Below are 27,748 nucleotides of genomic sequence, written 5' to 3'. Positions count from 1 at the left end.
GCCTCAGGCCAGAATGAGATCCCGCGGCCAGGTCTGTGTTCCACCGGATGGCAGCGGTGAGGCTTTTTCTCGGTGACAGGCCCGGGTTACGCGCCGCCATCTTGGTGGAGTAAAGACGGTCTGGTTCCACCAGCAGCAGGGCGCATGCGTGGCCATCTTGGTACAGGAACATGAAGCAGGCAGGGCTTCAGGGTCCCAGTGACCAGGTGAGACAGTCATTGACTCATTGATTTTATTCTCACTCTGCACACAGCGGGTGTAGAACTGAACCAAACCAGAGTAGAGGGAGGGGGAAAACTGGGAGTGGAGGAAAGAAATGTTGGAGATGGTGCGATGGGTTTGGATTTCAGCACAGGGAGGAGGGAGAGTGTGTGGGACGGGGATTTACAGCTTTAGGGGAACAAGAGAGACAAGAATGTTCCATAGAAACTAGAATTGTCTATTCTGAATTTCTATCCTGTACTTAGTGACGACTTTTATAAACTCCTTTTACAGGGAATCAGATGGGGAGGATTTATAGACAGGAAACTGAAACCAAACATCATGACAAGATCTGACAGAGTCACTCGATTCATCAGGACCTGAATATCATCGGCCTTTGAATGTGGAAGGAGAAATGTTTCTCTGTTCTGTCTGTGGGAAAAGATTTCAAACATCAGTGTGACTGGAAAAGCACCGAGACACACACACCCGAGTGAGAGTGTTCCAGTGCACTGACTGTGGAAAGAGTTTTAACCAGTTACACAGCCTGAAAAAACATTGCACCATTCACAGCGGGGAGAAACCGTACACGTGTTCTGTGTGTGGACGAGGCTTCAACCGATCGTCCAACCTGGAGAGACACAAGGACACCCACACCGCAGAGAAACCGTGGAAATGTGGGGACTGTGGGAAGAGATTCAATTACCCGTCTGAGTTGGAAATTCATCGACGCAGTCACACTGGGGAGAGGCCGTTCACCTGCTCCGTGTGTGGGGATTCACTAAATTATCCCACCTTCTGACACACCAGCGAGTTCACACTGGGGAGAGGCCGTTCACCTGCTCTGTGTGTGGGAAGGGATTCACTCGGTTATCCAGTCTGCTGACACACCAGCGAGTTCACACTGGGGAGAGACCGTTCACCTGCTGTGTGTGGGGGAAGGGATTCACTTGGTCATCCAGTCTGCGGAAACACCAGCGAGTTCACACTGGGGAGAGACCGTTCACCTGCTCCGTGTGTGGGAAGGGATTCACTTGGTCATCCAGTCTGCGGAACACCAGCGAGTTCACACTGGAGAGAGACCGTTCACCTGCTCCGTGTGTGGGAAGGGATTCACTCATTGTTCCACCCTGCTGACACACCAGCGAGTTCACACTGACGAGAGACCTTTTAAATGCTCGGACTGCGGGAAGTGCTATAAAAGTTCCGGGGAACTGACATGCCATCAACATGTTCACACTGGGGAGGCCGTTCAGGTGCTCTCACTGTGGGACTGGGTTCAAGCAATCATCTGAACTCACTGTACACCAGCGCACTCACACTGGGGAGAGGCCATTCACCTGCTCGGAGTGTGGGAAGGGATTCACTCAGTCATCCCACCTCACTTCACACCAACTTGTTCACACCAATAACAGACCTTTTCAATGTTCTGATTGTGAGAAGAGCTTTAAAAGGAGAAATGATCTGCTGAGGCACCAGCGAGTTCACAAGTGACTGCAGGGGTTGGATTCTGCTGTTATTGCTGCTGTTAATCACATCCAGGACTGAACCATTTTCATTCTGACAGTTGGGGTGTGTTTCTGCTGATGTTAATAACCCCTGTAACTGGGCTGGAGTTTAATATTCTGGATATTTGTCAAATAAATCAGCTTTGTTTTAAACACCTTGTTGTGGATTTCTCATCTCTCTTCACTGACAGCAAAGTCCCCGTGTGGGTTAATCTCGAGGTGTGTAAGAACTGTGTCCCAGCCGCTCTCTGCCATGGTTCAGAGCCCCTAGCCACGGAACAGAAGGCTCCTTTACAGCTGTGTTTAGAGTCAGGAAGAACAACGGTGAATGCTGGAAACGTGCTGTCAAATCAGATATTGGTGTCAAACTGCGATCAGTTCCTGACTGAAAGTGAAACGGAAGGTTTAAGTTTCCAGTCTAAAAATGACTGTGGTAATTATTCTATGTAGATTTAACGTGTTTGTCTGACAGTCCTGAGTCTACCATTTTAAGGCAGGCATTAACCCATTTAAAATAAACCTGTTTAAAATAAATTGGTTAAAGTCTGCTTTAAAATAGCAGATGGAAGAATTTACAAGAGCCTGTTAACTGCTGGTACAATTATACAACAGATAAAGAAGGACCTGCAGCGTGTTTCCAGGAATTCCCTGTTTTATTGATGTGTGTGTGTGTTAAACACCAGGATAACTAAAAATACACAACCCGGAACATCCACGGGGGTGCGATCCCGACAGTTACTCTGGGATCACTCCCGCTGCGGAACTCCACCACTGACCCTGCTGAAGGTTGTAGGCTCAGGGAGTGGGGCCTCCAGGAGTGGACGGTTAGAAAGCTGGGCTTTAGTATCCTGACAAATATATGGCGAGAACCAGAGGAATCCTTACTGATGAACCGTCTGGGGTTTTACCTGTCAGCGTAGATCTAGGGGAGAATGATGTCTGACTCGCCGGACTTTCTTACATTGAATCCAGTTTGGATCAAGATTCATTCAGTTTACAGGAGAATAGGGACAAATATCACCCAGAATTGAGGAAGACAAAAGCAGCCATTAGAGAAGCTCAGAGATCTTTGGAAAAGAAGATGCTGCACAATTGTGGTAATAATAGTAAAAGCTTTTCCAGCTACGTCAGGAGTCAGAAGACCATTAAAGATGGTTTAAGGCCACTGAAAGACAGTTCAGGACAGATTGAAACAGATTCCCAGGCTGTGACAGAGCTGTTAAATGACTATTTCACATCAGTCTACGCTCCTGTGGGTGATGCTCAGATTCCAGCTGTGGGATGTGCTGTCGACAAAATAACATCATAAATATTAAAATAGAAAGGGATTGTCATCTTGGATAAAATAGGAGATCTGAAATTGGATGGCACTCCAGGTCCAGATGATATCCACCCACGGGTGTTTAAAGAGATGGGTCAGTGCTCTGTGAGCCCCTTGCCCGTATCATCAACAGCTCCATAGAGTCAGGGATTGTTCCCTGAGATTGGAAGGTAGCTCACGTAGTTCCCATTTTCCAAATCGGGGAGAGATCAGAGCCAGAGAACTACAGGCCCGTCAGTGTGACCTCGATCACAGGGAAAATGCTTGAAGGGATCCTGAGAGATGCTGTTTATGATCACCAGGGAAAGGGAAGGGGCCGTTAGAGAGACTCAACACGGCTTCCAGAAAACAAGGTCACGTCTACAAACTAGCTGGAGTTTGTGAAGAAGTTGTTAGGTTGGTGGATGAGGGGAATCCGGTTGACATTGTCGACCTCAGGGTTGTCAAACTCATTTTCTATGGTGAGTCTGATCCGATATCCTGGCACTTGGTGAGGGCCACATTCAGCAAACGTTATTAAAATAGGAATAAATGAAGATAAACTATGTCAGTGATTATTTACAGTTAGATTTTATTTACAGCTGCTGCTGCTCCCGATCCCTGGCACCTCTCGGCTTGAACCATTGCACCAACATTTGGAGCAAGTGACTGGGCTGAGGCCTGTCCTGGATAAAAACATGAGGATCACTTGTCACCACAGAACCTTGTTACCCAACCACTGACCCTGGAAGTGAATTCCACAGCCTCACAACTCTGTGTGAAGAAGGTTCTCTCGATCACTGTTCCAAATCTCCTACATTTAATCTTGTATCTCTGGCTCCTTGTCCTGACCCCTCCACCACTGGAAACAGCCGGCTTCTATCGACCCCATCCCACCTTTCATCATTTTAAACATTTCTATCATATCACCCTGGAATCTGTGCTGAATATGAGAAGCACGAGTCCGAACAGAAAGGACACAAAGTCAGACTGGGCCAGAGACCGAGCCACCTACCATTCTGGTCAGGAATGCACCTGTACTTCCTGGACTCCTTTTTGTCTGAGATGTGGGTGTCGTTGGCAAGGCTGGCATTTATTGCAATTATTGCCCCCTCCCTAACTGCCCTTGAGAAGGTGGTGGTGAGCCGCCTTCTTGAACCGCTGCAGTCCGTGTGGTGAAGGTCTTCCCACAGTGCTGTTAGGGAGGGAGTTCCAGGATTTTGACCCAGCGACGATGAAGGAATGGCGATTATATTTCCAAGTCTGATGGTGTGAGACTTGGAGGGGAACTTGGAGGTGGTGGTGTTCCCATGCGCCTGCTGCCCTTGTCCTTCCAGGTGGTAGAGGTTGTGGGTTTGGGAGGTGCTGCCGAAGAAGCTTTGGCGAGGTCATGGGTTTGGGAGGTTAACCAAAGGTTTTTAGGGATATGGATCAAAGGCAGGTATGTGGAGTTAGGTCACAGATCAGCCATGATCTCATTGAATGGTGGAACAGGCTCGAGAGGCTCAATGGCCTTCTCCTGTTCCTATGCTGCTGAAGAAACCTTGGCGAGTTGCTGCAGTGCATCTTGGTGGTGGATGGGGTGCCGATCAAGCGGGCTGCTTTGTCCTGGATGGTGTCGAGCTTCGAGTGTTGTTGGAGCTGCACTCATCCAGGCAAGTGGAGACTATTCCATCACACTCCTGACTTGTGCCTTGTAGATGGTGGCAAGGCTTTGGGGAGTCAGGAGGTGAGACACTCGCTGCAGAATACCCAGCCTCTGACCTGCTCTTGTTGCCACCTGATCTGTTTACAACCACAACTGTCTGCCTCAGTGATTATTAGATAAACCACAAGTACACAACACTCTCTGCTGCACACACCTTGTAAACATTATCTCTGGGCCTCCACAGTGAGGAGGTAAACTGCAAGGAGAGGGGAAAAGAGGAGCCCTTCCTTCCCATGGCAATCTGCGTGCTTTACTCTGTAACCTTTACTCTTCAAATAACGTCACTCCCTGCGGCTCTTTTCAAGGTTTCTTTGGTGACCTTTTCCCGCAGTTCGGAATATTGACAACACGGCCAACCTGCATCATCGGTGACATCACAATGACTGTTGACAACACGGCCGACCTGCATCATCGGTGACATCACAATGACTGTTGACAACACGGCCGACCTGCATCATCGGTGACATCACAATGACACTGAACGGTTTAGGGTTCGTGGTCGGGGTCTTGTGGTTCGGAGCTGGTGTTACACTTCGGGGTTAGTGGTTAGGGTTAGGACTAGGTGTTAGAGGTTAGTGGATATGCTATGGGTTAGGATTCGTGGTTAGGCGTTAGGAGATAGTGATTGAGGTTACAAACCACTATTGACAATGCCGTGTCACTGGACACGTCCTTTTTCTTTTCATTTTTTGATGTGTGCTCTATACACACATCGAGGGTAATGGTTGATGGGTGTTTTTCTGACTGAAAGACTGTTTCCAGTGGGGTTCCGCAGGGCTCAGTACTAGGTCACTTGCTTTTTGTGGTATATATTAATGATCTAGACTTGAATATAGGGGGTATGATTAAGAAGTTTGCAGATGATACTAAAATCGGCTGTGTGGTTGATACTGGAGAAGGAAGCTGCAGACTGCAGGAAGATATCAATAAATTGGTCAGGTGGGCAGAACAGTGGCAAATGGAATTCAATCCGGAGAAGTGTCAGGTAATGCATTTGGGGAGGGCTAACAAGGAAAGGGAATACACATTAAATGGTAGGACACTGAGTAATGTAGAGGAACAAAGGGACCTTGGAGTGCATGTCCACAGATCCCTGAAGATAGCAGGCCAGGTAGATAAGGTGGTTAAGAAGGCTTACGGAATGTTTGCCTTTATTAGCCATGGTATAGAATACAAGAGCAGAGAGGTTATGCTTCAACTGTATAAAACACTAGTGAGGCCTCAGCTAGAGTACTGCGTGCAGTTCTGGTCACCACATTACAGGAAAGATGTGATTGCACTAGAGAGGGTGCAGAGGAGATTTACAAGGATGTTGCTGGGAGTAGAGAATCTTAGCTATGAGGAAAGACTGGATAGGCTGGGTCTGTTTTCCATGGAACAGAGGAGGCTGAGGGGAGACCTTATTGAGGTGTATAAAATTATGAGGGGCCTAGATAAAGTGGATAGAAAGGACCTCTTTCCCTTAGCAGAGGGGTCAAAAACCAGGGGGCACAGATTTAAAGTAATTGGGGGAAGGTTTAGAGGGGATTTGAGGGGAAATTTCTTCACCCAGAGGGTTGTGGGGGTCTGGAACTCACTGCCTGAAAGGGTGGTAGAGGCAGGAACCCGAACCACATTTAAAAAGTACTTGGATGTGCACTTGGGATGCTCTAACCTGCAGGGCTACGGACCAAGAGCTGGGAAGTGGGATTAGGCTGGATAGCTCTTTGTTGGCCGGCGCGGACACGATGGGCCGAAATGGCCTCCTGCCGTGCTGTAACTTTCTATGATTCTATGTTGTGGATCACACGCTAAGTCCAGTTGCTGAAAGTGATTAACAGACTGGGTTTTATGTTTCGTGATTCCGGCTGTGTTACTGAGACTTTCCCTGGATATCAAGGCTAGGAGAGGCACTCTGGAAGGTATGGGGAGCTGGGAGTTGTCCATGAGAGTAACTGAAAGTATGAGAACTGAACTAAACTATAATTAGAAAGGAGAAAAGGCCCAAAAACGGAACAGTCGGTAACAGGACATCAATTAGTCTCCTCGTCTTACAGAAATAAAGAACACAACAGTTTATGTTTACACCAAAACTGGCTTGACAGAAATCCAGAAACTTAAACTCCAGCCCAGTTAAAGGGGTTATTAACATCAGCACAAACAAAGGATGTGATTAATGGCAGAATCGAACCTCCTGCAATCACTTGTGAACTCGCTGGTGTCTCAGTAGGTGAGATGTTCGACTGAATCCCCTCCCACACACGGAGCAGGCGAATGGCCTCTCCCCAGTGTGAATTCGCTGGTGTCTCAGCAGGTTGGATGACTGAATAAATCCCTTCCCACACACAGAGCAGGTGAATATCCTCTCCCCAGTGTGAACACGCTGGTGTGTCTGGAGATTGGATGCAGAAGTGAATCCCTTCCCACATACAGAACAGGTAAAGGGCCTCTCCCCGGTGTGAACTCGCTGGTGTTGAATAAGGTGAGATGACTGCCTGAAGCTCTTCTCACAGTGAGTGCAAGTGAACGGTCTCTCGTCTGTGTGAACAAGCTGATGTTTAATTAGATCTGCAGAGAGTTTAAAGCAGTTCCCACAGTCAGAACATTTAAAAGGTCTCTCGTCAGTGTGAACTCGGTGGTGTAATTGGAGGCTGGACGACAGAGTGAATCCCATCCCACACACGGAGCAGGTGAACGGCCTCTCCCCGGTGTGACTGCGTCGATGAGCTTCTAGCTGTGATGGGGAACTGAATCCCTTCCCACAGTCCCCACATTTCCACGGTTTCTCCGTGGTGCGGGTGTCCTTGTGTCTCTCCAGGTTGGACGATCAGTTGAAGCCTCATCCACACACTGAATACGTGTACGGTTTCTCCCCGCTGTGAATGGTGCGATGTTTTTTCAGGCTGTGTAACTGGTTAAAGCTCTTTCCACAGTCAGTGCACTGGTACACTCTCACTCGGGTGTGTGTGTCTCGGTGCTTTTCCAGTCACACTGATGTTTGAAATCTTTTCCCACAGACAGAACAGACAAACATTTCTCTTTCCACATTCAGAGGCCGATGATATTCAGGTCCTGATGAATGGAGTGACTGTCAGATCTTGATGTGATTTTTGGTTCGAGTTTGCGGTGTGTAAATGCTGCCCTTCTCACAGCCTGTAAAAGGAGTTTACAAAAGCCATCACTGAGAGTCCAGGATAGAAATTGACAAGATTCTCTCCTGCTGGTTCCTGGTCAAGGGGGCCGCGCATGCTCAACATCCAAGGGTATTCAATATTTAGGAAGGGTAGGCAAAAAAGAAAGGGAGGTGGGGTAACATTGCTGGTTAAAGAGGGGATTAACACAATTGAAAGGAAGGATATTAACTCTGATGATGTGGAATCTGTATGGGTAGAACTGAGAAATATCAAGGGGAAGAAAACGTTAGTGGGAATGGTGTATAGACCTCCAAACAGTAAGGTGGAGGTTGGGGATGGCATTAAAAGGGAAATTAGAGAAGCATGCAGAAAGGGCACAGCAGTCATCATGGGTGACTTTAATTTACATATAGATTGGGCTAACCAAATTAGTAAAAATACTGTGGAGGAGGAATTCCAAGAATGTTTACGGGATGGTTTTCTGGAACAATATGTCGAGGAACCAACCAGAGATCAGGCCATCTTAGACTGGGTATTATGTAATGAGAGAGGATTAATTAGCAATCTTGTTGTACGAGGCCCCTTGGGTCAGAGCGATCATAATATGATAGAATTCTTCATTAGGATGGAGAGTGAAGTAGTTGACTCAGAGACTAGGGTCCTGAATTTAAATAAAGGAAACTACGATGGTATGAGGCGCGAATTGGGTAGGATTGATTGGGGAATGTCACTCAAAGGGTTGACGGTGGATAGGCAATGGCAAACATTCAAAGACCGCATGGATGAACTACAGAAGTTGTTCATCCCAGTTTGGGATAAGAATAAAACAAAAAGGATGACTCAACCGTGGCTAACAAGGGAAATTAGGGATAGCATAAGATTCAAGGAGAGGGCATATAAATTGGTCAGAAAATGCGGTAACCCTGAGGATTGGGAGCAGTTTAGGATTCAACAAAGGAGGACAAAGGGATTAATTAAGAAGGGGAAAATAGAATATGAAAGTAAGTTTGCAGGGAACATAAAAACTGACTGTAAGAGCTTTTATAGATATGTGAAGAGAAAAAGATTAGTGAAATCAAGTGTAGGTCCCTTGCAGTCAGAAGCAGGGGAAGTTATAATGGGGAACAAAGAAATGGCAGACCAATTAAATGCATATTTTGGTTCTGTCTTCACAAAGGAGGACACAAATAACCTTTCAGAGATGTTGGAGAACATAGGGTCTAATGAGAGGGAGGAACTGAAAGAAATCAGTATTTGTAGGGAAATGGTGTTAGGGAAATTGATGGGATTGAAGGCTGATAAATCCCCAGGGCCTGATAATCTACATCCTAGGGTACTTAAGGAGGTGGCCCTAGAAATAGTAGATGCATTGCTGATCATCTTCCAAAATTCGCTGGAATCTGGAACTGTACCCATGGATTGGAGGGTAGCTAATGTTACCCCAATATTCAAAAAGGGTGGCAGAGAGAAAGCAGGGAATTACAGACCGGTAAGCCTGACATCGGTAGTGGGGAAAATGCTAGAGTCCATTATAAAGGATGTAATAGCAGAGCACTTGAAAAACAGTGAAAGGATCGGACAAAGTCAACATGGATTTACAAAAGGTAAATCGTGCTTGACTAATCTACTGGAATTTTTTGAGGATGTAACTGGGAAAATAGATAAGGGAGAACCAGTAGATGTGGTGTATTTGGACTTTCAAAAGGCTTTTGATAAGGTCCCGCATAAGAGATTAGCGTGTAAAGTTAAGGCACATGGGATTGGGGGCAAGGTATTGACTTGGATAGAGAACTGGTTGGCGGACAGAAAGCAGAGAGTAGGAATTAATGGGTCTTTTTCCAAGTGGCAGGCAGTGACTAGTGGGGTAAGCACAGGGATCGGTCCTTGGGCCCCAGCTATTCACAATATACATTAATGATCTAGATAAGTGAACTAGATGTAATATCTCCAAGTTTGCAGACGACACAAAGCTGGGTGGGCGTGTGTGCTGCGAGGAGGATACCGAGAAACTCCAGGATGATTTGGACAGGTTGGGTGATTGGGCAGAAGCGTGGCAGATGCAATGTAACGTGGATAAATGCGAGGTTATCCACTTTGGTGTCAAAAACAGAAAGGCAGACCATTATCTGAATGGCAATAGATTGGGAGAAGGGGAAGTGCAACGAAACCTGGGTGTCCTTGTGCACCACTCGCTTAAGGTAAGCATGCAGGTGCAGCAGGCGGTGAAGGCGGCAAATGGTATGTTGGCCTTCACAGCGAAAGGGTTTGAGTACAGGAGCAAGAATGTCCTGCTGCAGTTGTACAGGGCCTTGGTGAGACCACACCTTGAGTACTGTGTGCAGTTTTGGTCGCCTTATCTGAGGAAGGATGTTCTTGCCACGGAAGGAGTTCAGCGAAGATTCACAAGGCTGATCCCTGGGATGGCAGGAATGACGTACGAGAAGAGATTGGGTCGATTGGGTTTATACTCGCTGGAGTTTATAAGAATGAGAGGGGATCTCATCGAAACTTATAAAATTCTGACAGGTCTGGACAAACTAGATGCAGGTAGAATGTTCCCGATGGTCGGAGACTCCAGAGCCAGGGGTCATAGTCTAAGGATAAGGGGTAAGCCATTTAGGACAGAGATGAGGAAGAATTTGTTCACCCAGAGAGTGGTGAACCTGTGGAATTCTCTACCGCAGAAGGAGGTTGAGGCTAAGTCTTTAAATATATTCAAGAAGGAGTTACATATATTTCTTAGAGCTAAAGGTATCAAGGGATATGGGGAGAAGGCAGGTACGCGGTACTGAGTTTGGATGATCAGCCATGATCTCATCGAATGGTGGAGCAGGCTCGAGGGGCTGAATGGCCTACTCCTGCTCCTATCTTCTATGTTTTTATGCGCCCTGCGCCTTTCAAGATGGCGGCTGTTACCCCGGGCCTGTCACTGGGAGAAAGCCCCGCAGCTGCCGCCCCGCTCGGGGAAACGCCCGGCCCGGAAGCTCTTGTTCAGGGCCTGAGGCCCACCCCGGGTGTGTGTGAAGCGGATAATGTTGAGTGTTTTAATAATGGGGCCTGGGGCCGCACTCGGGGGGTTAATGAACCCGCTCCCTGAGCTCGGGGTGTGAGCGGCCCGCGTCCCCCCGGGGTTCATGAACCCGCTCCCTGAGCTCGGGGTGTGAGCGGCCCGCGTCCCCCCGGGGTTCATGAACCCGCTCCCTGAGCTCGGGGTGTGAGCGGCCCGCGTCCCCCCGGGGTTCATGAACCCGCTCCCTGAGCCCGGGGTGTGAGCGGCCCGCGTCCCCCCGGGGTTCATGAACCCGCTCCCTGAGCTCGAGGTGTGAGCAACCCGCGTCCCCCCGGGGTTCATGAACCCGCTCCCTGAGCTCGAGGTGTGAGCAACCCGCGTCCCCCCGGGGTTCATGAACCCGCTCCCTGAGCTCGAGGTGTGAGCAACCCGCGTCCCCCCGGGGTTCATGAACCCGCTCCCTGAGCTCGAGGTGTGAGCAACCCGCGTCCCCCCCGGGGTTCATGAACCCGCTCCCTGAGCTCGAGGTGTGAGCAACCCGCGTCCCCCCCCGGGGTTCATGAACCCGCTCCCTGAGCTCGGGGTGTGAGCAACCCGCGTCCCCCCCGGGGTTCATGAACCCGCTCCCTGAGCTCGAGGTGTGAGCAACCCGCGTCCCCCCGGGGTTCATGAACCCGCTCCCTGAGCTCGCTCACCTGATGTGTCAGCGGCTGCTGCCAAGCTCCGCGCATGCTCAGCTCACACTGCCTGGTAATTGACGGGAGCTCCGGACCAATAGGAAGAGCGGGGCGGGGCGGGGCTGGACGACCGAGTGGGCGTCGGGTCCTCCAACCAATCGGAGTGTGGGAGGGGCGGGGATTGACCTTCAAACCTGATCAACAGAAGGTGAGCTGAGCATGCGCGGGAGAGGCTGATTGTTGCGCAGTGTGAGCTGAGCATGCGCGGGAGAGGCTGATTGTTGGGCAGTGTGAGCTGAGCATGCGCGGGTGGCGAGGCTGCAGCAGGTCAGAGGGAGGCGGGTTAATGAACCCCGGGGGGACGCGGGCTTCACACACCCCGAGTGCGGCCCCAGGCTCGATTGTAAGAGCAGTGAACATTATCGGCCCCCACCAGCGGGTTCCCGTTTCACTCCGGCCCGAATCTCAACAAAGCGCCAAACTCCGGGACAGACAGGGAGTGAGTCAGGGAGCGTCTGTATATGGAGGAATGAAGACTGGTCAGGGAGCGTCTGTAAATGGAGGAGAAATGGTGACTGGTCAGGGAGCGTCTGTAAATGCAGGAGAATTGGTGACTGGTCAGGGAGCTTCTGTAAATGGAGGAGAAATGGCAGCAACACAGCAATCGCCATTGCAGCCAGCGGGTGAAGAAGACGAGCGCGGGAAAGACCGCCAAGCGCGGGAAACCACCATTTTGGAAAAAAAAAATTGGAAAAAGACTAAACATGGGAACATTAATACTTTTGATAGCGACATCGAAGATTGGACCACGTATGTAGAACGCGTAGAAGTTTATTGTAGAGCAAATAAGATACCAGATGGGGAGAAAGCACTAACCTTATTAAACTTAATGGGTGCGAAGACATACGGGCAATTGAAACACCTTCTATTACCAGAGAAACCGGCGGATAAGACTTTAGCGGATATTGTTACCGTCCTGAGAAATCATTTAAGCCCCACGCCGCTGATGGTAGTGGAACGATTTCAATTTTACAGCAGAAAGCAGCTGAAAGATGAAAGCAATGCTGAATTTTTAATTGCATTGCGTAAGCTAGCAAAGTACTGTCAGTTTGGAACAGGACTAACAGATGCGCTAAGAGATAAATTTGTGTGTGGATTGTTAAAAGAAGAGACACAAAAGCGACTGCTTGAGAATGAGCTGACGCTTGATAAAGCTGTCGCTATGGCAGCATCGCACGAAGCCGCAGCGAGAGGCACGGCGGTAATGCAGCTACGGTCACCGGAACTCAGCACAAATCAAATGGTCTTGGGTACAGTAAAATGTTATCGTTGTGGAAAGACAACGCACGATCAGAACCAGTGCTGGTTCAAAAATAAGGAATGCAGAAAATGTGGCAGGCTTGGTCACATAGCTAAAGTATGCCGGTCAGGAGAGAAGACCAGCAACAAAAAGTCACCGCAGGGAAAGTACAGAAAGGTACACAAGGTGACAGAGAACAGTTCGAACGAACAGAAGTCAGATTCAGACACCAGCAGTAATGAACTGGGTGGCTTAAGAGTACACAACGTTGGTAAGGAAGCAGACCTCCAGACAATTTGGGTCACACTTCAGATAGCAGGAGTCCAAGTGAAGATGGAATTGGACACTGGATCGGCATTGACGGTCATGAATAAGAAAGATTACAAAAGGTTATTCCAACATATTCCCCTACGGGATACGGAGATTGTATTGAAAACATACACTGGGCAAAGAGTATACCTCATCGGAAAGATAGAGGTAAAGGTGGTCCACAAGGGCAAAGAAAGCCGAGGAATGGACTTATATGTGCTACCTGAAGGAGGTCCACCACTACTGGGACGGGAGTGGATTAGAAAAATGAATATGGACTGGCATTCCTTAAAAGCACTAACGGTAGATGCCAGGGAAACAGATGTCAAACCTAAACGATTGTCCAGAATATTGGACGATGCTAAAGAGGTGTTCCAGCAGGGACTGGGAACACTGAGAGGAATTACGGCAAACATCAAGATTGAAGAGCATGCACAACCAAAATTTTTCAAAGCCAGACCGGTACCCTATGCGATACGACCTGCTGTGGAAGCGGAGCTGGAAGCGCTAGAACGTTCAGGAGTACTGTCTAAGGTAGACTGGAGTGAGTGGGCTACGCCCATTGTTCCCGTGATGAAACGTCCTTCGAGCAACAAGCCGGGAGAACCAGGGAAGGTTCGCATCTGTGGAGATTTCAAGATCACTGTTAATCCGGTGCTTCACACGGTGCAGTATCCGCTTCCGCGGATTGAGGATATCTTCGCTTCATTGTCGGGCAGGAAACACTTCACCAAGATAGACCTGGCGCAGGCGTACTTACAGATGGAAGTTGAGGAAGAGTCACGCCAGTACCTCACGATTAACACGCATAGAGGCTTGTACCGGTATAATAGACTGGTTTTTGGAGTGGCATCGGCTCCAGCAATTTGGCAGAGGGCCATGGAGCAGGTATTACAGGGAATTCCAGGCACACAATGTTACCTGGACAATATTCTGATTGCAGGAGATGGTGACGAGGAACACCTCGCAAATTTGGAACTGGTGCTCATCAGATTGAAAGAATATGGACTTCGAGTTAATCGGCAGAAATGTGAGTTCTTTCAGAAGCGGATCTCGTACTGTGGCCATGTCATTGACCAGGAGGGACTTCATAAGTCTCCTGACAAGATCGAAGCGGTTGTGAAGGCTCCCGCTCCGGTTAATGTATCTCAGTTGAGGTCGTTCCTAGGATTGATTAACTATTACCATAAGTTTCTGCCAAATTTATCCACGGTACTGCACCCGCTGAATGCTCTTTTGCAGAAGGGAGTACCATGGGAGTGGAGCGAGGACTGTAAGAAGGCCTTTCGCAAAAGCAAGGAATTGATAACCTCAGAGGAAGTGTTGGCTCACTTCAACCCAACACTGCCTATTCGTTTGGCTTGTGATGCTTCTCCATATGTTATTGGGGCAGTACTCTCACACAAGTTGCCAAATGGCCTGGAGAGGCCAGTCGCGTTCGCATCCAGATCATTGACCTCCGCTGAGCGCAACTATGCTCAGATAGATAGGGAGGCTCTCAGCCTTGTGTGGGGAGTAAAGAAGTTTAATCATTACCTGCAGGGCCAAAAGTTTACGCTTCTGACAGACCATCAGCCGTTGGTATCCATTTTTAACCCTAAGAAGGGTGTGTCGGTGATGACAGCACAGAGACTCCAGAGATGGTCCCTTTTCCTAGGGGCACATCAATATCAGATAGAATTCAAAGGTACAAAGCAGCATGGTAATGCTGATGGGCTGTCGCGCCTGCCACTACCTGAAGAAGAGGAGACAACGAAGGTTGACCCTGTTGAGTTATTTCACTCGACCATCATCGAGTGTTTACCAGTCACCAATGCAAGTATTGAAAGAGAAACCAGGAACGACCCGACACTGTCCCGAGTCTACGAGGTGACAGTGAAGGGATGGCCAGCACATGGTGATTCTCTGTTACCGGCATTCTCGGCAAGACGAGACCAGCTGTCCGTCTGTCAAGGAACATTGATGTATGGAACGAGAGTGATTATTCCTCCTAAGTTAAGGGAAAGAGTTCTAAAGGAACTGCATGAAGGTCATCTGGGGGGAGTCAAGATGAAAAGCCTTGCTAGGGCTTATGTGTGGTGGCCGGGTATCGACCAACAGATAGAGGAGCTGACGAAAAGCTGCTCAGGGTGCCAAAAAGTGCAAAATGCACCTCCGATTGCACCGCTGCATCCATGGGAATGGCCTTCAGCCCCATGGCAACGCGTACATATTGACTTTGCTGGTCCATTCATGGACTCCATGTTTCTAATTGCAGTGGACGCACATTCCAAATGGCCAGAAGTGATCAAGATGACTACCACTACTTCAGAAAAGACAATTGCGGTGTTAAGAACGATATTCGCAAGGAACGGATTGCCAGAACAAATATGTTCCGACAACGGACCACAGTTCGTGTCAGAAGAATTCCAAAAATTCTTAAAGAAGAATGGGGTGAAACATTATACCTCTGCCCCATATCATCCGGCTACAAATGGGTTGGCCGAGAGATTTGTACAAACATTCAAAAAGGCAATAAAGGCCATGAGCGAAGATCAGATTCCACTACAACATAAGGTGGACAAGTTTCTACTGGCATATCGAAACGCCGCTCATGCAGTGACAAACCAAAGTCCTGCCATGATGTTTTATAACAGGAGGTTGCGGTCCAGGTTGGACTTGTTAAAACCAAATGTGCGGAGGGAAGTTGAAAACAAACAGTTCCAGCATATAAATAACAAGACCACTCGGAGTTTCGAGGTAGGACAACCAGTGTTGGCCAGGGACTATGGAACCGAGAAATGGCAATCCGGAACAATTCGGGCCAGACAAGGACCCCTGATGTACACGGTAGATGTTGGTAAAAATGTAATACGGCGTCATGCTGACCAACTGGTAGAATCGAGAACAAGGGTCGAACCCATGGTTACGACAGGGACAACCGTGGAAGAAGTTAGTGAACCTGAAGCATCTACCTCGGCAGTGAATGTACCTGATGATGATGTCCAAGACATAAGAGACCAACTAGAGGAGTCACCTCAGCAACAAGAATCAAAGACCCCTGAAAGGCGTTATCCAACTCGAATCAGGAGGCCTCCTGAGAGACTGAACCTTTGAACTGTTTCTACATGAAGTTGTATATGTATATATGTTATTATGTTATGTTAAATGGGGATATAACTGTTAAGCTAAAAAGGGAGGATTGTGGTGTATGTAACTTGTTCCACCTTAAGAGAACTTAAACCTGTTCCACCTTAAGAGATGTACTACTTTCTCTGGCTGCTGTATACGGTAATACCGGTGGTGACCACACTGGTATATAAGTGCTGTGTAGTAATTTGCTGGGTAGTACAGCCCTAACCTCCGAATGGTAAAGACCTATTGAAAAGTTATTCTTGTAGTCTGTGTCAGTAATTGACCTTAAATATAACTGGAACACACAGACTTAACAGAGACTGCTCAGGGAGCGTCTGTAAATGAAGGAGAAATGGAGACTGCTCAGGGAGCGTCTGTAAATGGAGGAGAAATGGTGACTGGTCAGGGAGCGTCTGTAAATGGAGGAGAATTGGAGACTGCTCAGGGAACGTTTGTAAGTGGAGGAGAAATGGAGACTGCTCAGGGAGCGTCTGTAAATGGAGGAGAAATGGTGATTGCTCAGGGAGCGTCTGTAAATGGAGGAGAAATGGTGACTGGTCAGGGAGTGTCTGTAAATGGAGGAGAAATGGTTACTGCTCAGGGAGCATCTGTAAATGAAGGAGAAATGGGGACAGGTCAGGGAGCGTCTGTAAATGGAGGAGAAATGGTGACTGCTCAGGGAGCGTCTGTAAATGATGGAGAAATGGGGACTGGTCAGGGAGCATCTGTAAATGGAGCAGAAATGGTGACTGGTCAGGGAGCGTCTGTAAATGGAGCAGAAATGGTGACTGGTCAGGGAGCATCTGTAAATGGAGCAGAAATTGTGACTGGTCAGGGAGCGTCTGTAAATGGAGGAGAAATGGGGACTGGTCAGGGAGAGTCTGTAAATGGAGGAGAAATGGAGACTGGTCAGGGAGCGTCTGTAAATGGAGGAGAAATGGTGACTGGTCAGGGAGTGTCTGTAAATGGAGCAGAAATGGTGAATGGTCAGGGAGCGTCTGTTAATGGAGCAGAAATGGGGACTGGTCAGGGAGAGTCTGTAAATGGAGGAGAAATGGTGACTGGTCAGGGAGCGTCTGTAAATGGAGGAGAAATGGGGACTGGTCAGGGAGCGTCTGTAAATGGAGGAGAAATGGAGACTGGTCAGGGAGAGTCTGTAAATGAAGGAGAAATTACTCATTATTTTGTGGCTGTTGGTTTGTGTGAACAGATATATCTGTGATTTTAATGAGACGCTTTTCTGTGTCCCAGCCTCTGTAAATACTGGCTGTAAAACTAGTAGGGAGCAGAAACAAAGGCCAACAGTGAAGAGGGTCAAAGTGCGGAAAAAATTAAACAGGCAAAGGTGAAGGCACTTTATCTAAATGCACGTAGCATTTGCAACAAGGTGGATGAATCAATGGCACTAATAGAAGTACAGTAAATGGGTGTGATGTAATTACCATTACAGAGATATGGTTGCAGGGTAAGCTGGGAACTGAATGTTTCAGGGTACTCAACATTTAGGAAGGACAGACAAAAAGGAAAAGGAGGTGGCGTAGCACTGTTAATAAGGGATAAGATCGGTACAGTAGAGATAAAAGATCTTGGCTTGGCAGATCGTGATGTAGAACCGGAATCAGTTTGGGTGGAGCTAAGAAACAGCAAAGAGTGGAAAACATTGGTGGGAGTTGTGTATAGGCCACCAAACAGTAATGGTAATGTAGGGCACAGTATCAATCAAGAGATTAGAAGTGCATGTAACAAGGGCAATACGGTAATCATGGGGGACTTTAATCTACATATTGACTGGGCAAATCAAATTACCACTAATAGTGTGGAGGACGAATTCTTGGAATGCATGCGAGATGGTTTCCTGGATCAGTATGTGGAGGAAGCAACCAGGGAACAGGCTATTCTGGATCTGGTGCTGTGTAATGGGAAAGGGCTAATCAATAATTTTGTGGTAAAGGGGCCTTTAGGGACAAGTGACCATAATATGATTGAAGTTTACATTAAGTTTGAGAGTGATGTTGTCCAATCTGAAACTAAGGTCTTCAATCTAAACGGAGGAAACTACAAGGGTATGAGGGACAAGTTGGCCATGGTAGATTGGGAGACTACACTATGAAGGTGGACATACAATGGCTAACATTCAAGATAATAATGCATAATTTGCAACAAACATATATTCCTCTCGGGCATAAAAACCCAAAAGGAAAAGTGATCCAACCATGGCTAACAAAAGAAATTAAAGCTAGTATTAAGTCAAAGGAGGAAGCTTATAAAGTTGCCAGAAAAAGCAGTCAGCCTGAGGATTGGGATCATTTTAGAAATCAGCAAAGGGGGACCAAGAAATTGATAAAGAAAGGAAAAATGGAATATGAGCACAAACTAGCGAAAAATATAAAAACGAATTGTAAATAATAATTCTAATAGGTCTAAGAGCGTTAAAAAAACAAGCCTGAAGGCTTTGTGTCTTAATGCGAGGAGCATTTGTAATAAGGTGGATGAATTGGCTGCGCAAATAGAGGTAAACGAATATGATTTGGTTGGGATTACAGAAACGTGGCTCAAGGATGGCCAAGACTGGGAACTCAACATCCAGGGGTATTCGATATTTAGGAAAGATAGGCAAAAAGGAAAGGGAGGTGGGGTAGCATTACTGGTTAAAGAAGGGATTAACACAATTGTAATGAAGGATATTAGCCCTGATGATGTGGAATCTGTATGGGTAGAATTGAGAAATACTAAGGGGAAAAAAACGTTAGTGGGGGTGGTATATAGACCTCCAAACAGTAAGGTGGAGGTTGGGGATGGCATTAAAAGGGAAACTAAAGAAGCGTGCAATAAGGGCACAGCAGTCATCATGGGTGACTTTAATCTACATATAGATTGGCCCAACCAAATTAGTAACAATACTGTGGAGGAGGAATTCCTGGAGTGTTTACGGGATGGTTTCCTGGACCAATATGTCGAGGAACCAACCAGACATCAGGCCATCTTAGACTGGGTATTATGTAACGAGAAAGCATTAATTAGCAATCTTGTTGTATGAGGCCCCTTGGGTCGGAGCGATCATAATGGGCCAGAAATTCGCGGCCAAAGGCGTGAGTGCGCTCGGGGTACTCACGCATCTGGCCGTTGGAAATGCCGGCGTTCAGCATGAACAGCGCATGCGGGGAACGCCGGCATTTCCAGACCTCGAGCGCGTGCGACTGCACAGGCAGCGCTTGCGCAGTGAACTTCGTAGATTTCATTCATGAAATCCGTGAGGGTAAGTCCTCAGAAGTTACACTTGAAAAAAGCAAGTGTAAAGTGGTTCATTGGCTGCGGAGGAAGAAACATTTTATCGTGGAGCTTCTGAAATGCAATATTTTTGTTTGGGAAAGGGAGGGAAGTTATTTTAAGTAAGTTTTAAAGTTAAAATTTTTTTATTTTTTTTTAAAGGGTTTTCAGAACGGTAGGTAGAAGGAGCAATTGTGGCTGTGTGAATGGAATGTGAGAATGAGTTATGTATGTATGTCCACATATATTCCTTTACGTATATGTATGTATGTTTTATATTCCTTTACTAATGTGTATGAATGTATGTTTTTAATTATGATTTTCAAATAAGTTACTTTCTCTGAAAGTCATAATTAAATAATACATTCATACACATAAGTAAAGGAATATATACATAACACGCAAAGGAATATATACAGACATACATACTTTCAGAAGCTCCACGATAAGAAATATCTTCCTCCGCAGCCTCTGGAGCAACTGTACCCATGCTTTTTTCATGTGTAAGTTGTAATGACTTGACCTCACTGAAAGCATTAATGAAAGCGGCGAATTATACTGCGCACGCGCTGCCTGTGCAGTCGCACGCGTTCTGCCTCTGAACCCCTTCGTTCAGAGGACAGGAAATGCCGGTTTTCCCCAAAAGCACTGTGCATGCTGAAAACCGGCATTTCATCCGGCCAGATGCGTAAGTACCCCGACCGTACTCGCGCAGTTGGAAGGGAATTACTGGGCCAACATTTTACATGTCAATAAAATGAAAAATTTATCAATTGCACGACTTGCCCCCTCGCATCTGCGACTGAGGGTCCAAGGAGGTGCATTGCGCAAGAGGTCATCATCGTACGTATCCTCACACTGTTCCCTTTGGGGAACTGTATGAAGTGGTGGAAGGATTTATGGCCGTGATTAACGCTCATTCCGTGACCGTAACCATCTTTGAACCAGCCATTAGGGTGGTTAGTCCTATGGCGGGAGGGTTTTACGGGCTCCCACAACCCATCTGAGGGGGGGGGGGCCACCAACACCCACGGACGCAAGTATCCTGCTGGATGTCCACCCAGAATTTAAAGTTGGAACTCTGACTCCACTTGCCGGGACTGTCTGGAGTGGGGTTCAAAACCCTACTCCTTCTGGCCCAGCGGCGGGGATGCTTACTGCTACGCAAAAGGCCCACTCCGCACAAAAGGTGACACCCATACGTTTCCTGCGCCTTTTCCCTCCCCGTGACTGGAGCCCTATGCTGCCATTTCACGTTGCTAATCGGATTGGGCATTTGTCATAGCGGTAGGATCCCCGCCGCTGGGCCAGATCAGGGTAGGGTTTCGAACCCCGCTCCAGACAGTCCCGGCAAGTGGAGTCGGAGCTCCGGCTCTAAATTCTGGGTTGACATCCAGTGGGATATTTGCGTCCGTGGGTGTGGGTGGCCCCCCCTCCTTGTATAGCTTGTGGGAGCCCGTAAAACCCTCCCGCCATAGGACTAACCGCCCTAATGGCTGGTTCAAAGATGGTTACGGTCACGGAATGAGCGTTAATCACGGCCATAAATCCTTCCACCACTTCATACAGTTCCCCAAAGGGAACAGTGTGAAGACACGTATGACGACAACATTGCTAAATAAATAAATGGAATTTAAAAAATTCTTTTAGGGCTTTTAAAAGTCTTTAAATTGCTTTAATTCTCTTTAAAACTACTTCAGATTACTCAAAATAATGTAAACATTTAAAAAAGTTTATAAAAGTTACCAAAATCTTCAAAAAACTTCCAAAAACCTATTTAAACTGCTGCTTTGCATGTAAAAATCCTTAGCAGCTTGACAGAAACATTGGGGGCGTGTCCAGTGAAACTGAGACCTCAAGGGGCGTGTCTCACTTACACTGCACGCTCCTGGCTTCGCGCTGGCTGCACTCCTGGGCGGCGTGACGTCATACGCTGCCCGGGATTCTTCTTTTTCATTCACCAAGTCCAGGCGTCCCTGGAGCTGATCGTCAGTAGCACGGGGTAAGTGTAAATACGGGGCTTGCACGCGCTGCAAGCCCCGTTCTGGAATTTCTGGGCCAATATGATTGAATTCTTCATTAAGATGGAGAATGAAGTAGTTGACTCGGAGACTAGGGTCCTCAATTTTAATAAAGGAAACTACGATGGTCTGAGGAGTGAGTTGGGTAGGATTGATTGGGGAATGGCACTCAAAGGGTTGACGGTGGATAGGCAATGGCAAACATTCAAAGACCGAATGGATGAACTACAGAAGTTGTTCATCCCAGTTGGGCATAAAAATAAAACAAAAAAGGTGACTCAGCTGTGGATAACAAGGGAAATTAAGGATAGCATAAGATTCAAGGAGAGGACATATAAATTGGCCAGAAAGAGCAATAATCCTGAGGATTGGGAGCAGTTTAGGATTCAACAAAGGAGGACAAAGGGATTAATTAAGAAAGGGAAAATAGAATATGAGAGTAAGCTTTCAGGGAACATAAAAACTGACTGTAAAAGCTTTTATAGATATGTGAAGAGAAAAAGATTGGTGAAGTCAAGCGTAGGTCCCTTGCAGTCAGAATCGGGGGAATTTATAATGGGGAACAAAGAAATGGCAGACCAACTAAATACATATTTTGGTTCTGTCTTCACAAAGGAGGACACAAATAACCTCCCAGAGATGCCGGGGAACATAGGGTCTGATGAAAGGGTGGAACTGAAAGAAATCAGTATTTGTAGGGAAATGGTGTTAGAAAAATTGATGGGACTGAAGGTCAATAAATCCCCAGGGCCTGATAATCTACATCCCAGGGTACTTAAGGAAGTGGCCCTAGAAATAGTAGATGCATTGCTGGTCATCTTCCAGAGCTCGATAGACTCTGGAACAGTACCCATTGATTAGAGGGTACCTAATGTTACCCCACTATTCAAAAAAGGTGGTAGAGAAAAAGCGGGGAATTATAGACCGGTAAGCCTGACATCGGTAGTGGGGAAAATGCTAGAGTCCATTATAAAAGATGTAATAGCAGAGCACTTGGAAAGCAGTGACAGGATCGGACAAGTCAACATGGATTTACAAAAGGTAAATCATGCTTGACTAATCTACTGGAATTTTTTGAGGATGTAACTGGTAAAATAGATAAGGGAGAACCAGTGGATGTGGTGTATTTGGACTTTCAGAAGGTTTTCGATAAGGTCCCGCATAAGAGATTAGCGTGCAAAATTAAGGCACATGGGATTGGGGGCAAGGTATTGACTTGGATAGAGAACTGGTTGGCGGACAGAAAGCAAAGAGTTGGAATAAACGGGTCGTTTTCCGAGTGGCAGGCAGTGACTAGTGGGGTACCGCAAGGATCGGTCCTAGGACCCCAGCTGTTCACAATATATATTAATGATCTGGACGAGGGAATTGGATGTAATATCTCCAAATTTGCAGATGACACAAAGCTGGGTGGGGGAGGATGTGAAACTCCAGTACGATTTGGACAGGTTGGGTGATTGGGCAGAAACATGGCAAATGCACTATAATGTGGATAAAAGTGAGGTTATCCACTTTGGTGGCAAAAACAGGAAGGCAGATTATTATTTGAATGGCAATAGATTGGGAGAAGGGGAAGTGCAAAGAGACCTGGGTGTTCTTGTGCACCAGTCGCTGAAGGTAAGCATGCAGGTGCAGCAGGCGGTTAAGAAGGCAAATGGTATGTTGGCCTCCGTAGCAAGAGGGTTCGAGTACAGGAACAAGGATGTCTTGCTACAGTTGTACAGGGCCTTGGTGAGACCGCACCTTGAGTATTGTGTGCAGATTTGGTCGCCTTACCTGAGGAAGGACGTTCTTGCCATGGAAGGAGTGCAGCGAAGATTCACCAGGCTGATACCTGGGATGGCAGGAATGACCTTTTGAGGAGAGATTGTGTCGATTGGGCTTATACTCACTTGAGTTTACAAGATTGAGAGGGGATCTCATCGAAACCTATAAAATTCTGTCAGGCCTGGACAGACTAGATGCAGGAAGGATGTTTCTGATGGCCGGGGAGTCCAGAACCAGGGGTCATAGCCTAAAGATAAGGGGTAAGCCATTTAGGACTGAAATGAGGAGGAATTTCTTCACCCAGAGAGTGGTGAACCTGTGGAATTCTCTGCCACAGAGGGCGGTGGAGGCCAGTTCATTAAATATATTCAAGAAAGAGTTGGATATATTTCTTAAGGCTAAAGTGATCAAGGGATATGGGGAGAAGGCAGGGACAGGGTACTGAATTTGGATGATCAGCCATGATCTCATTGAATGGCAGAGCAGGCTCGAAGGGCCGAATGGCCTGCTCCTGCTCCTATCTTCTATGTTTCTATGTAAAAGCTTCTATAGGTATGTAAAAAGGAAAAGACTGGCGAAGGTAAATGTAGGTCCTTTACAGTCAGAGACTGGGGAATTTAAAATGGGGAATGAGGAAATGGTTGAGAAATTTAAGTAAATACTTTTTTTCTGTCTTCACGGAGGAAGACACAAAAAACCTCCCAGAAATACGAGAAAACCAAGGATGTTTCGAGAATGAGGAACTTAAAGAGATTATTATTAGTAAAAAAAAATACTCGCAAAATTAATGGGACTAAAAGTCGATAAATCCCAAGGACCGGATGATCTACATCCTAGGGTTTTGAAAGAGTTGGCCATTGGAATAGTGGACGCACTGGTTGTCATCTTCCAAAATTCTATAGATTCTGGAACGGTTTCTGCAGATTGGAGGAGAGCAAATGTAACCCCTCTATTTAAGAAAGGAGGGAAGAGAGAAAACGGGGAACTACAGACCTGTTGGCTTCACTTCAGTAGTTGGGAAAATGCTGGAATCTGTTATAAAGGATGCACTAACTGGGCACTTAGAAACTAATAGTAAGATTGGACAGAGTCAATATGGATTTATGAAAGGGAAGTCCTATTTGACAAACCTATTGGAGTTCTTTGAGGATGTAACTAGTGGTGTATCTGGATTTTCAGAAGGCCTTCGATAAGGTCCCACACAAGAGGTTGGTGAACAAAATTAGGGCACATGGAATTGGGGGTAATATACTAGCATGGATTGAGAATTGGTTAACAGACAAAACAAAGAGTAGCGATAAACAGGTCTTTTTCAGGATGGCAGGCTGTGACTAGTGGGGTACTGCAAAGATCGGTGCTTGGGCCCCAGCTATTCACAATCTATATCAGTGATTTGGATGAGGGGACTAAATGTAACATTTCCAAATTTGCTGATGATACAAAGCTAGGTGGCAGTGTCAGTTGCGAAGAGGATGTGAAGAGCCTTCAAGGGGATCTCGACAGGCTCAGTGAGTGGGCAAGAACATGGCAGATGGAATATAATGTGGATAAATCTGAAGTTATCCACTTTGGTAGAAAAAAAAAGGCAGAGTATTTCCTAAATGGTGAAAGATTGGGGAATGCAGATGCTCAAAGGGACCTGGGTGTCCTTGTACATGAGTCACTGAAAGTGAATGTGCAGGTGCAGCAAACCATTAGGAAGGCAAATGGTATGCTGGCCTTCATTACAAGAGGATTTGAGTACAGGAATAAAGAAGTCTTACTCCAATTATATAGGGCCTTGGTGAGACCACACCTGGAGTACTGTGTACAATTTTGGTCTCCTTACCTAAGGAAAGGTGTACTTGCCATAAAGGGAGTGCAACGAAGGTTCACGAGATTGATTCCTGGGATGGCGGGACTGTTGTATGAGAAGAGATTGAGTAAACTAGGCCTGCATTCTCATGAATTCAGAAGAATTAGAGGGGATCTCATTGACGCATACAAAATTATTACAGGGCTTGATAGGATGGATGCTGGGAGAATGTTTCCCTTGGCTGGGGAGTCTAGAACAAGGGGCCACAGCCTCAGGATAAAGGGTAGGCCATTCAGGACTGAGATGAGAAGACATTTCTTCACACAGGGTGGTGAATCTTTGGAATTCTCTACCCCAGAGGGCTGTGAAGGCTCAGTCATTGGGTATATTCAAAACAGATTTGATAGATTTCTGACGAGTAAGGACATCAAGGGATATGGCGATAGGGCCGGTGAATGGAGTTGAGGCAGAAGATCAGCCATGATCTCATTGAATGGTGGAGCAGGCTCGAGGGGCCGAATGGCCACTCCAGCTCCTATTTCTTATGTTCTTAAAGGGGCTGGACTCTCAGGAGGCTCCACACCGCTGGCTGCTCGTGTGTCAGTGATCTCCTATCAGATTAATGTGCTTCTGCTGTGTGTTTAATAAAGTGGCCAGAGCACTTCACGAAAGGTGGGCCTTTATTACAAGAGGATTTGAGTATAAGAGTAAAGACGTCTTACTGCAAATATATAGGGCCCTGGTGAGACCACACCTGGAGTATTGTGCACAGTTTTGGTCTCCTTGCCATAGAGGGAGTGCAACGAAGGTTCACCAGACTGATTCCCGGGATGGCGGGATTGTCCTATGAGGAGAGATTGAGTAGACTAGGCCTATATTCTGTAGTGTTTAGAAGAATGAGAGGTGATCTCATTGAAACATACAAAATTCTTACAGGGCTTGACAGGGTAGATGCAGGGAGGATGTTTCCCCTGGCTGGGGAATCAAGAACCAGGGGTCACAGTCTCAGAATAAGGGGTCGGCCATTTAAGACTGAGATGAGGAGAAAATTCTTCATTCAGAGGGCGGTGAATCTTTGGAATTCTCTGCCCCAGAGGGCTGTGGGGACTCAGTCATTGAGTATATTAAAGACAGCGATCAATAGATTTTTGAATATTAAGAGAATCAAGCGATATGGGTACACTGCAGGAAAGTGGAGATGAGGTAGAAGATCAGCCAGGATCTTATTGAATGGCGGAGCAGTCTCCAAGGGCCGAATGGCCTACTTCTGCTCCTATTTCTTATGTTCTTATGAACCAGTGAGTGTAGAACTGAACCCAGCCAGAGTCAGCACCTTCAGGGGAGAGAGGGGAACCAGTAAGTGTAGAACTGAACCCAGCCAGAGTCAGCACCTTCAGGGGAGGAGAGAGGGGAACCAGTGAGTGTAGAACTGAACCCAGCCAGAGTCAGCACCTTCAGGGGAGGAGAGGGAGGGGAACCAGTGAGTGTAGAACTGAACCCAGCCAGAGTCAGTACCTTCAGGAGAGGAGAGAGGGGAACCAGTGAGTGTAGAACTGAACCCAGCCAGAGTCAGCACCTTCAGGGGAGGAGAGGGAGGGGAACCAGTGAGTGTAGAACTGAACCCAGCCAGAGTCAGCACCTTCAGAGGAGGAGAGAGAACGGAGCCAGTGAGTGTAGAACTGAACCCAGCCAGAGTCAGTACCCTCAGGGGAGGAGAGGGAGGGGAACCAGTGAGTGTAGAACTGAACCCAGCCAGAGTCAGCACCTTCAAGGGAGGAGAGGGAGGGGAACCAGTCAATTTAGAACTGAACCCAGCCAGAGTCAGCACCTTCAGGGGAGGAGAGGGAGGGGAACCAGTGAGTGTAGAATTGAACCCAGCCAGAGTCAGCACCTTCAGGGGAGGGGAACCAGTGAGTGTAGAACTGAACCCAGCCAGTGTCAGCACCTTCAGGGGAGGAGAGGGAGGGGAACCAGAGAGTGTAGAACTGAACCCAGCCAGAGTCAGCACCTTCAGGGAGGAGAGGGAGGAGAACCAGTGAGTGCAGAACTGAACCCAGCCAGAGTCAGCACCTTCAGGGGAGGAGAGATAGGGGAACCAGTGAGTGTAGAACTGAACCCAGCCAGAGTCAGTACCCTCAGGGGAGGAGAGGGAGGGGAACCAGTGAGTGTAGAACTGAACCCAGCCAGAGTCAGCACCTTCAAGGGAGGAGAGGGAGGGGAACCAGTCAATTTATAACTGAACCCAGCCAGAGTCAGCACCTTCAGGGGAGGAGAGGGAGGGGAACTAGTGAGTGTAGAACTGAACCCAGCCAGTGTCAGCACCTTCAGGGGAGGAGAGGGAGGGGAACCAGAGAGTGTAGAACTGAACCCAGCCAGATTCAGCACCTTCAGGGGAGGAGAGGGAGGGGAACCAGAGAGTGTAGAACTGAACCCAGCCAGAGTCAGCACCTTCAGGGGAGGAGAGGGAGGGGAACCAGTGAGTGTAGAACTGAACCCAGCCAGAGTCAGCACCTTCAGGGAAGGAGAGGGAGGGGAACCAGTGAGTGTAGAACTGAACCCAGCCAGAGTCAGCACCTTCAGGGAAGGAGAGGGAGGGGAACCAGAGAGTGTAGAACTGAACCCAGCCAGAGTCAGCACCTTCAGGGGAGGAGAGGGAGG

General features: G+C 47.4%; 1 pseudogene; it reads left to right on the top strand.

Annotated features, from left to right (window-relative positions):
* The window catches only part of LOC147119159 (uncharacterized), a 207,233-nt pseudogene that overhangs the window by 5,313 nt on the left and 174,172 nt on the right, over window positions 1-27,748 (top strand).

This window comes from Somniosus microcephalus, chromosome 4 (genome assembly GCF_052327205.1).
Source record: "Somniosus microcephalus isolate GS21.2 chromosome 4, FLI_Smic_1.0, whole genome shotgun sequence".
Classification (NCBI taxonomy): Eukaryota; Metazoa; Chordata; class Chondrichthyes; order Squaliformes; family Somniosidae; genus Somniosus; species Somniosus microcephalus.
This window is presented reverse-complemented; position numbering and strand designations above follow the sequence as displayed.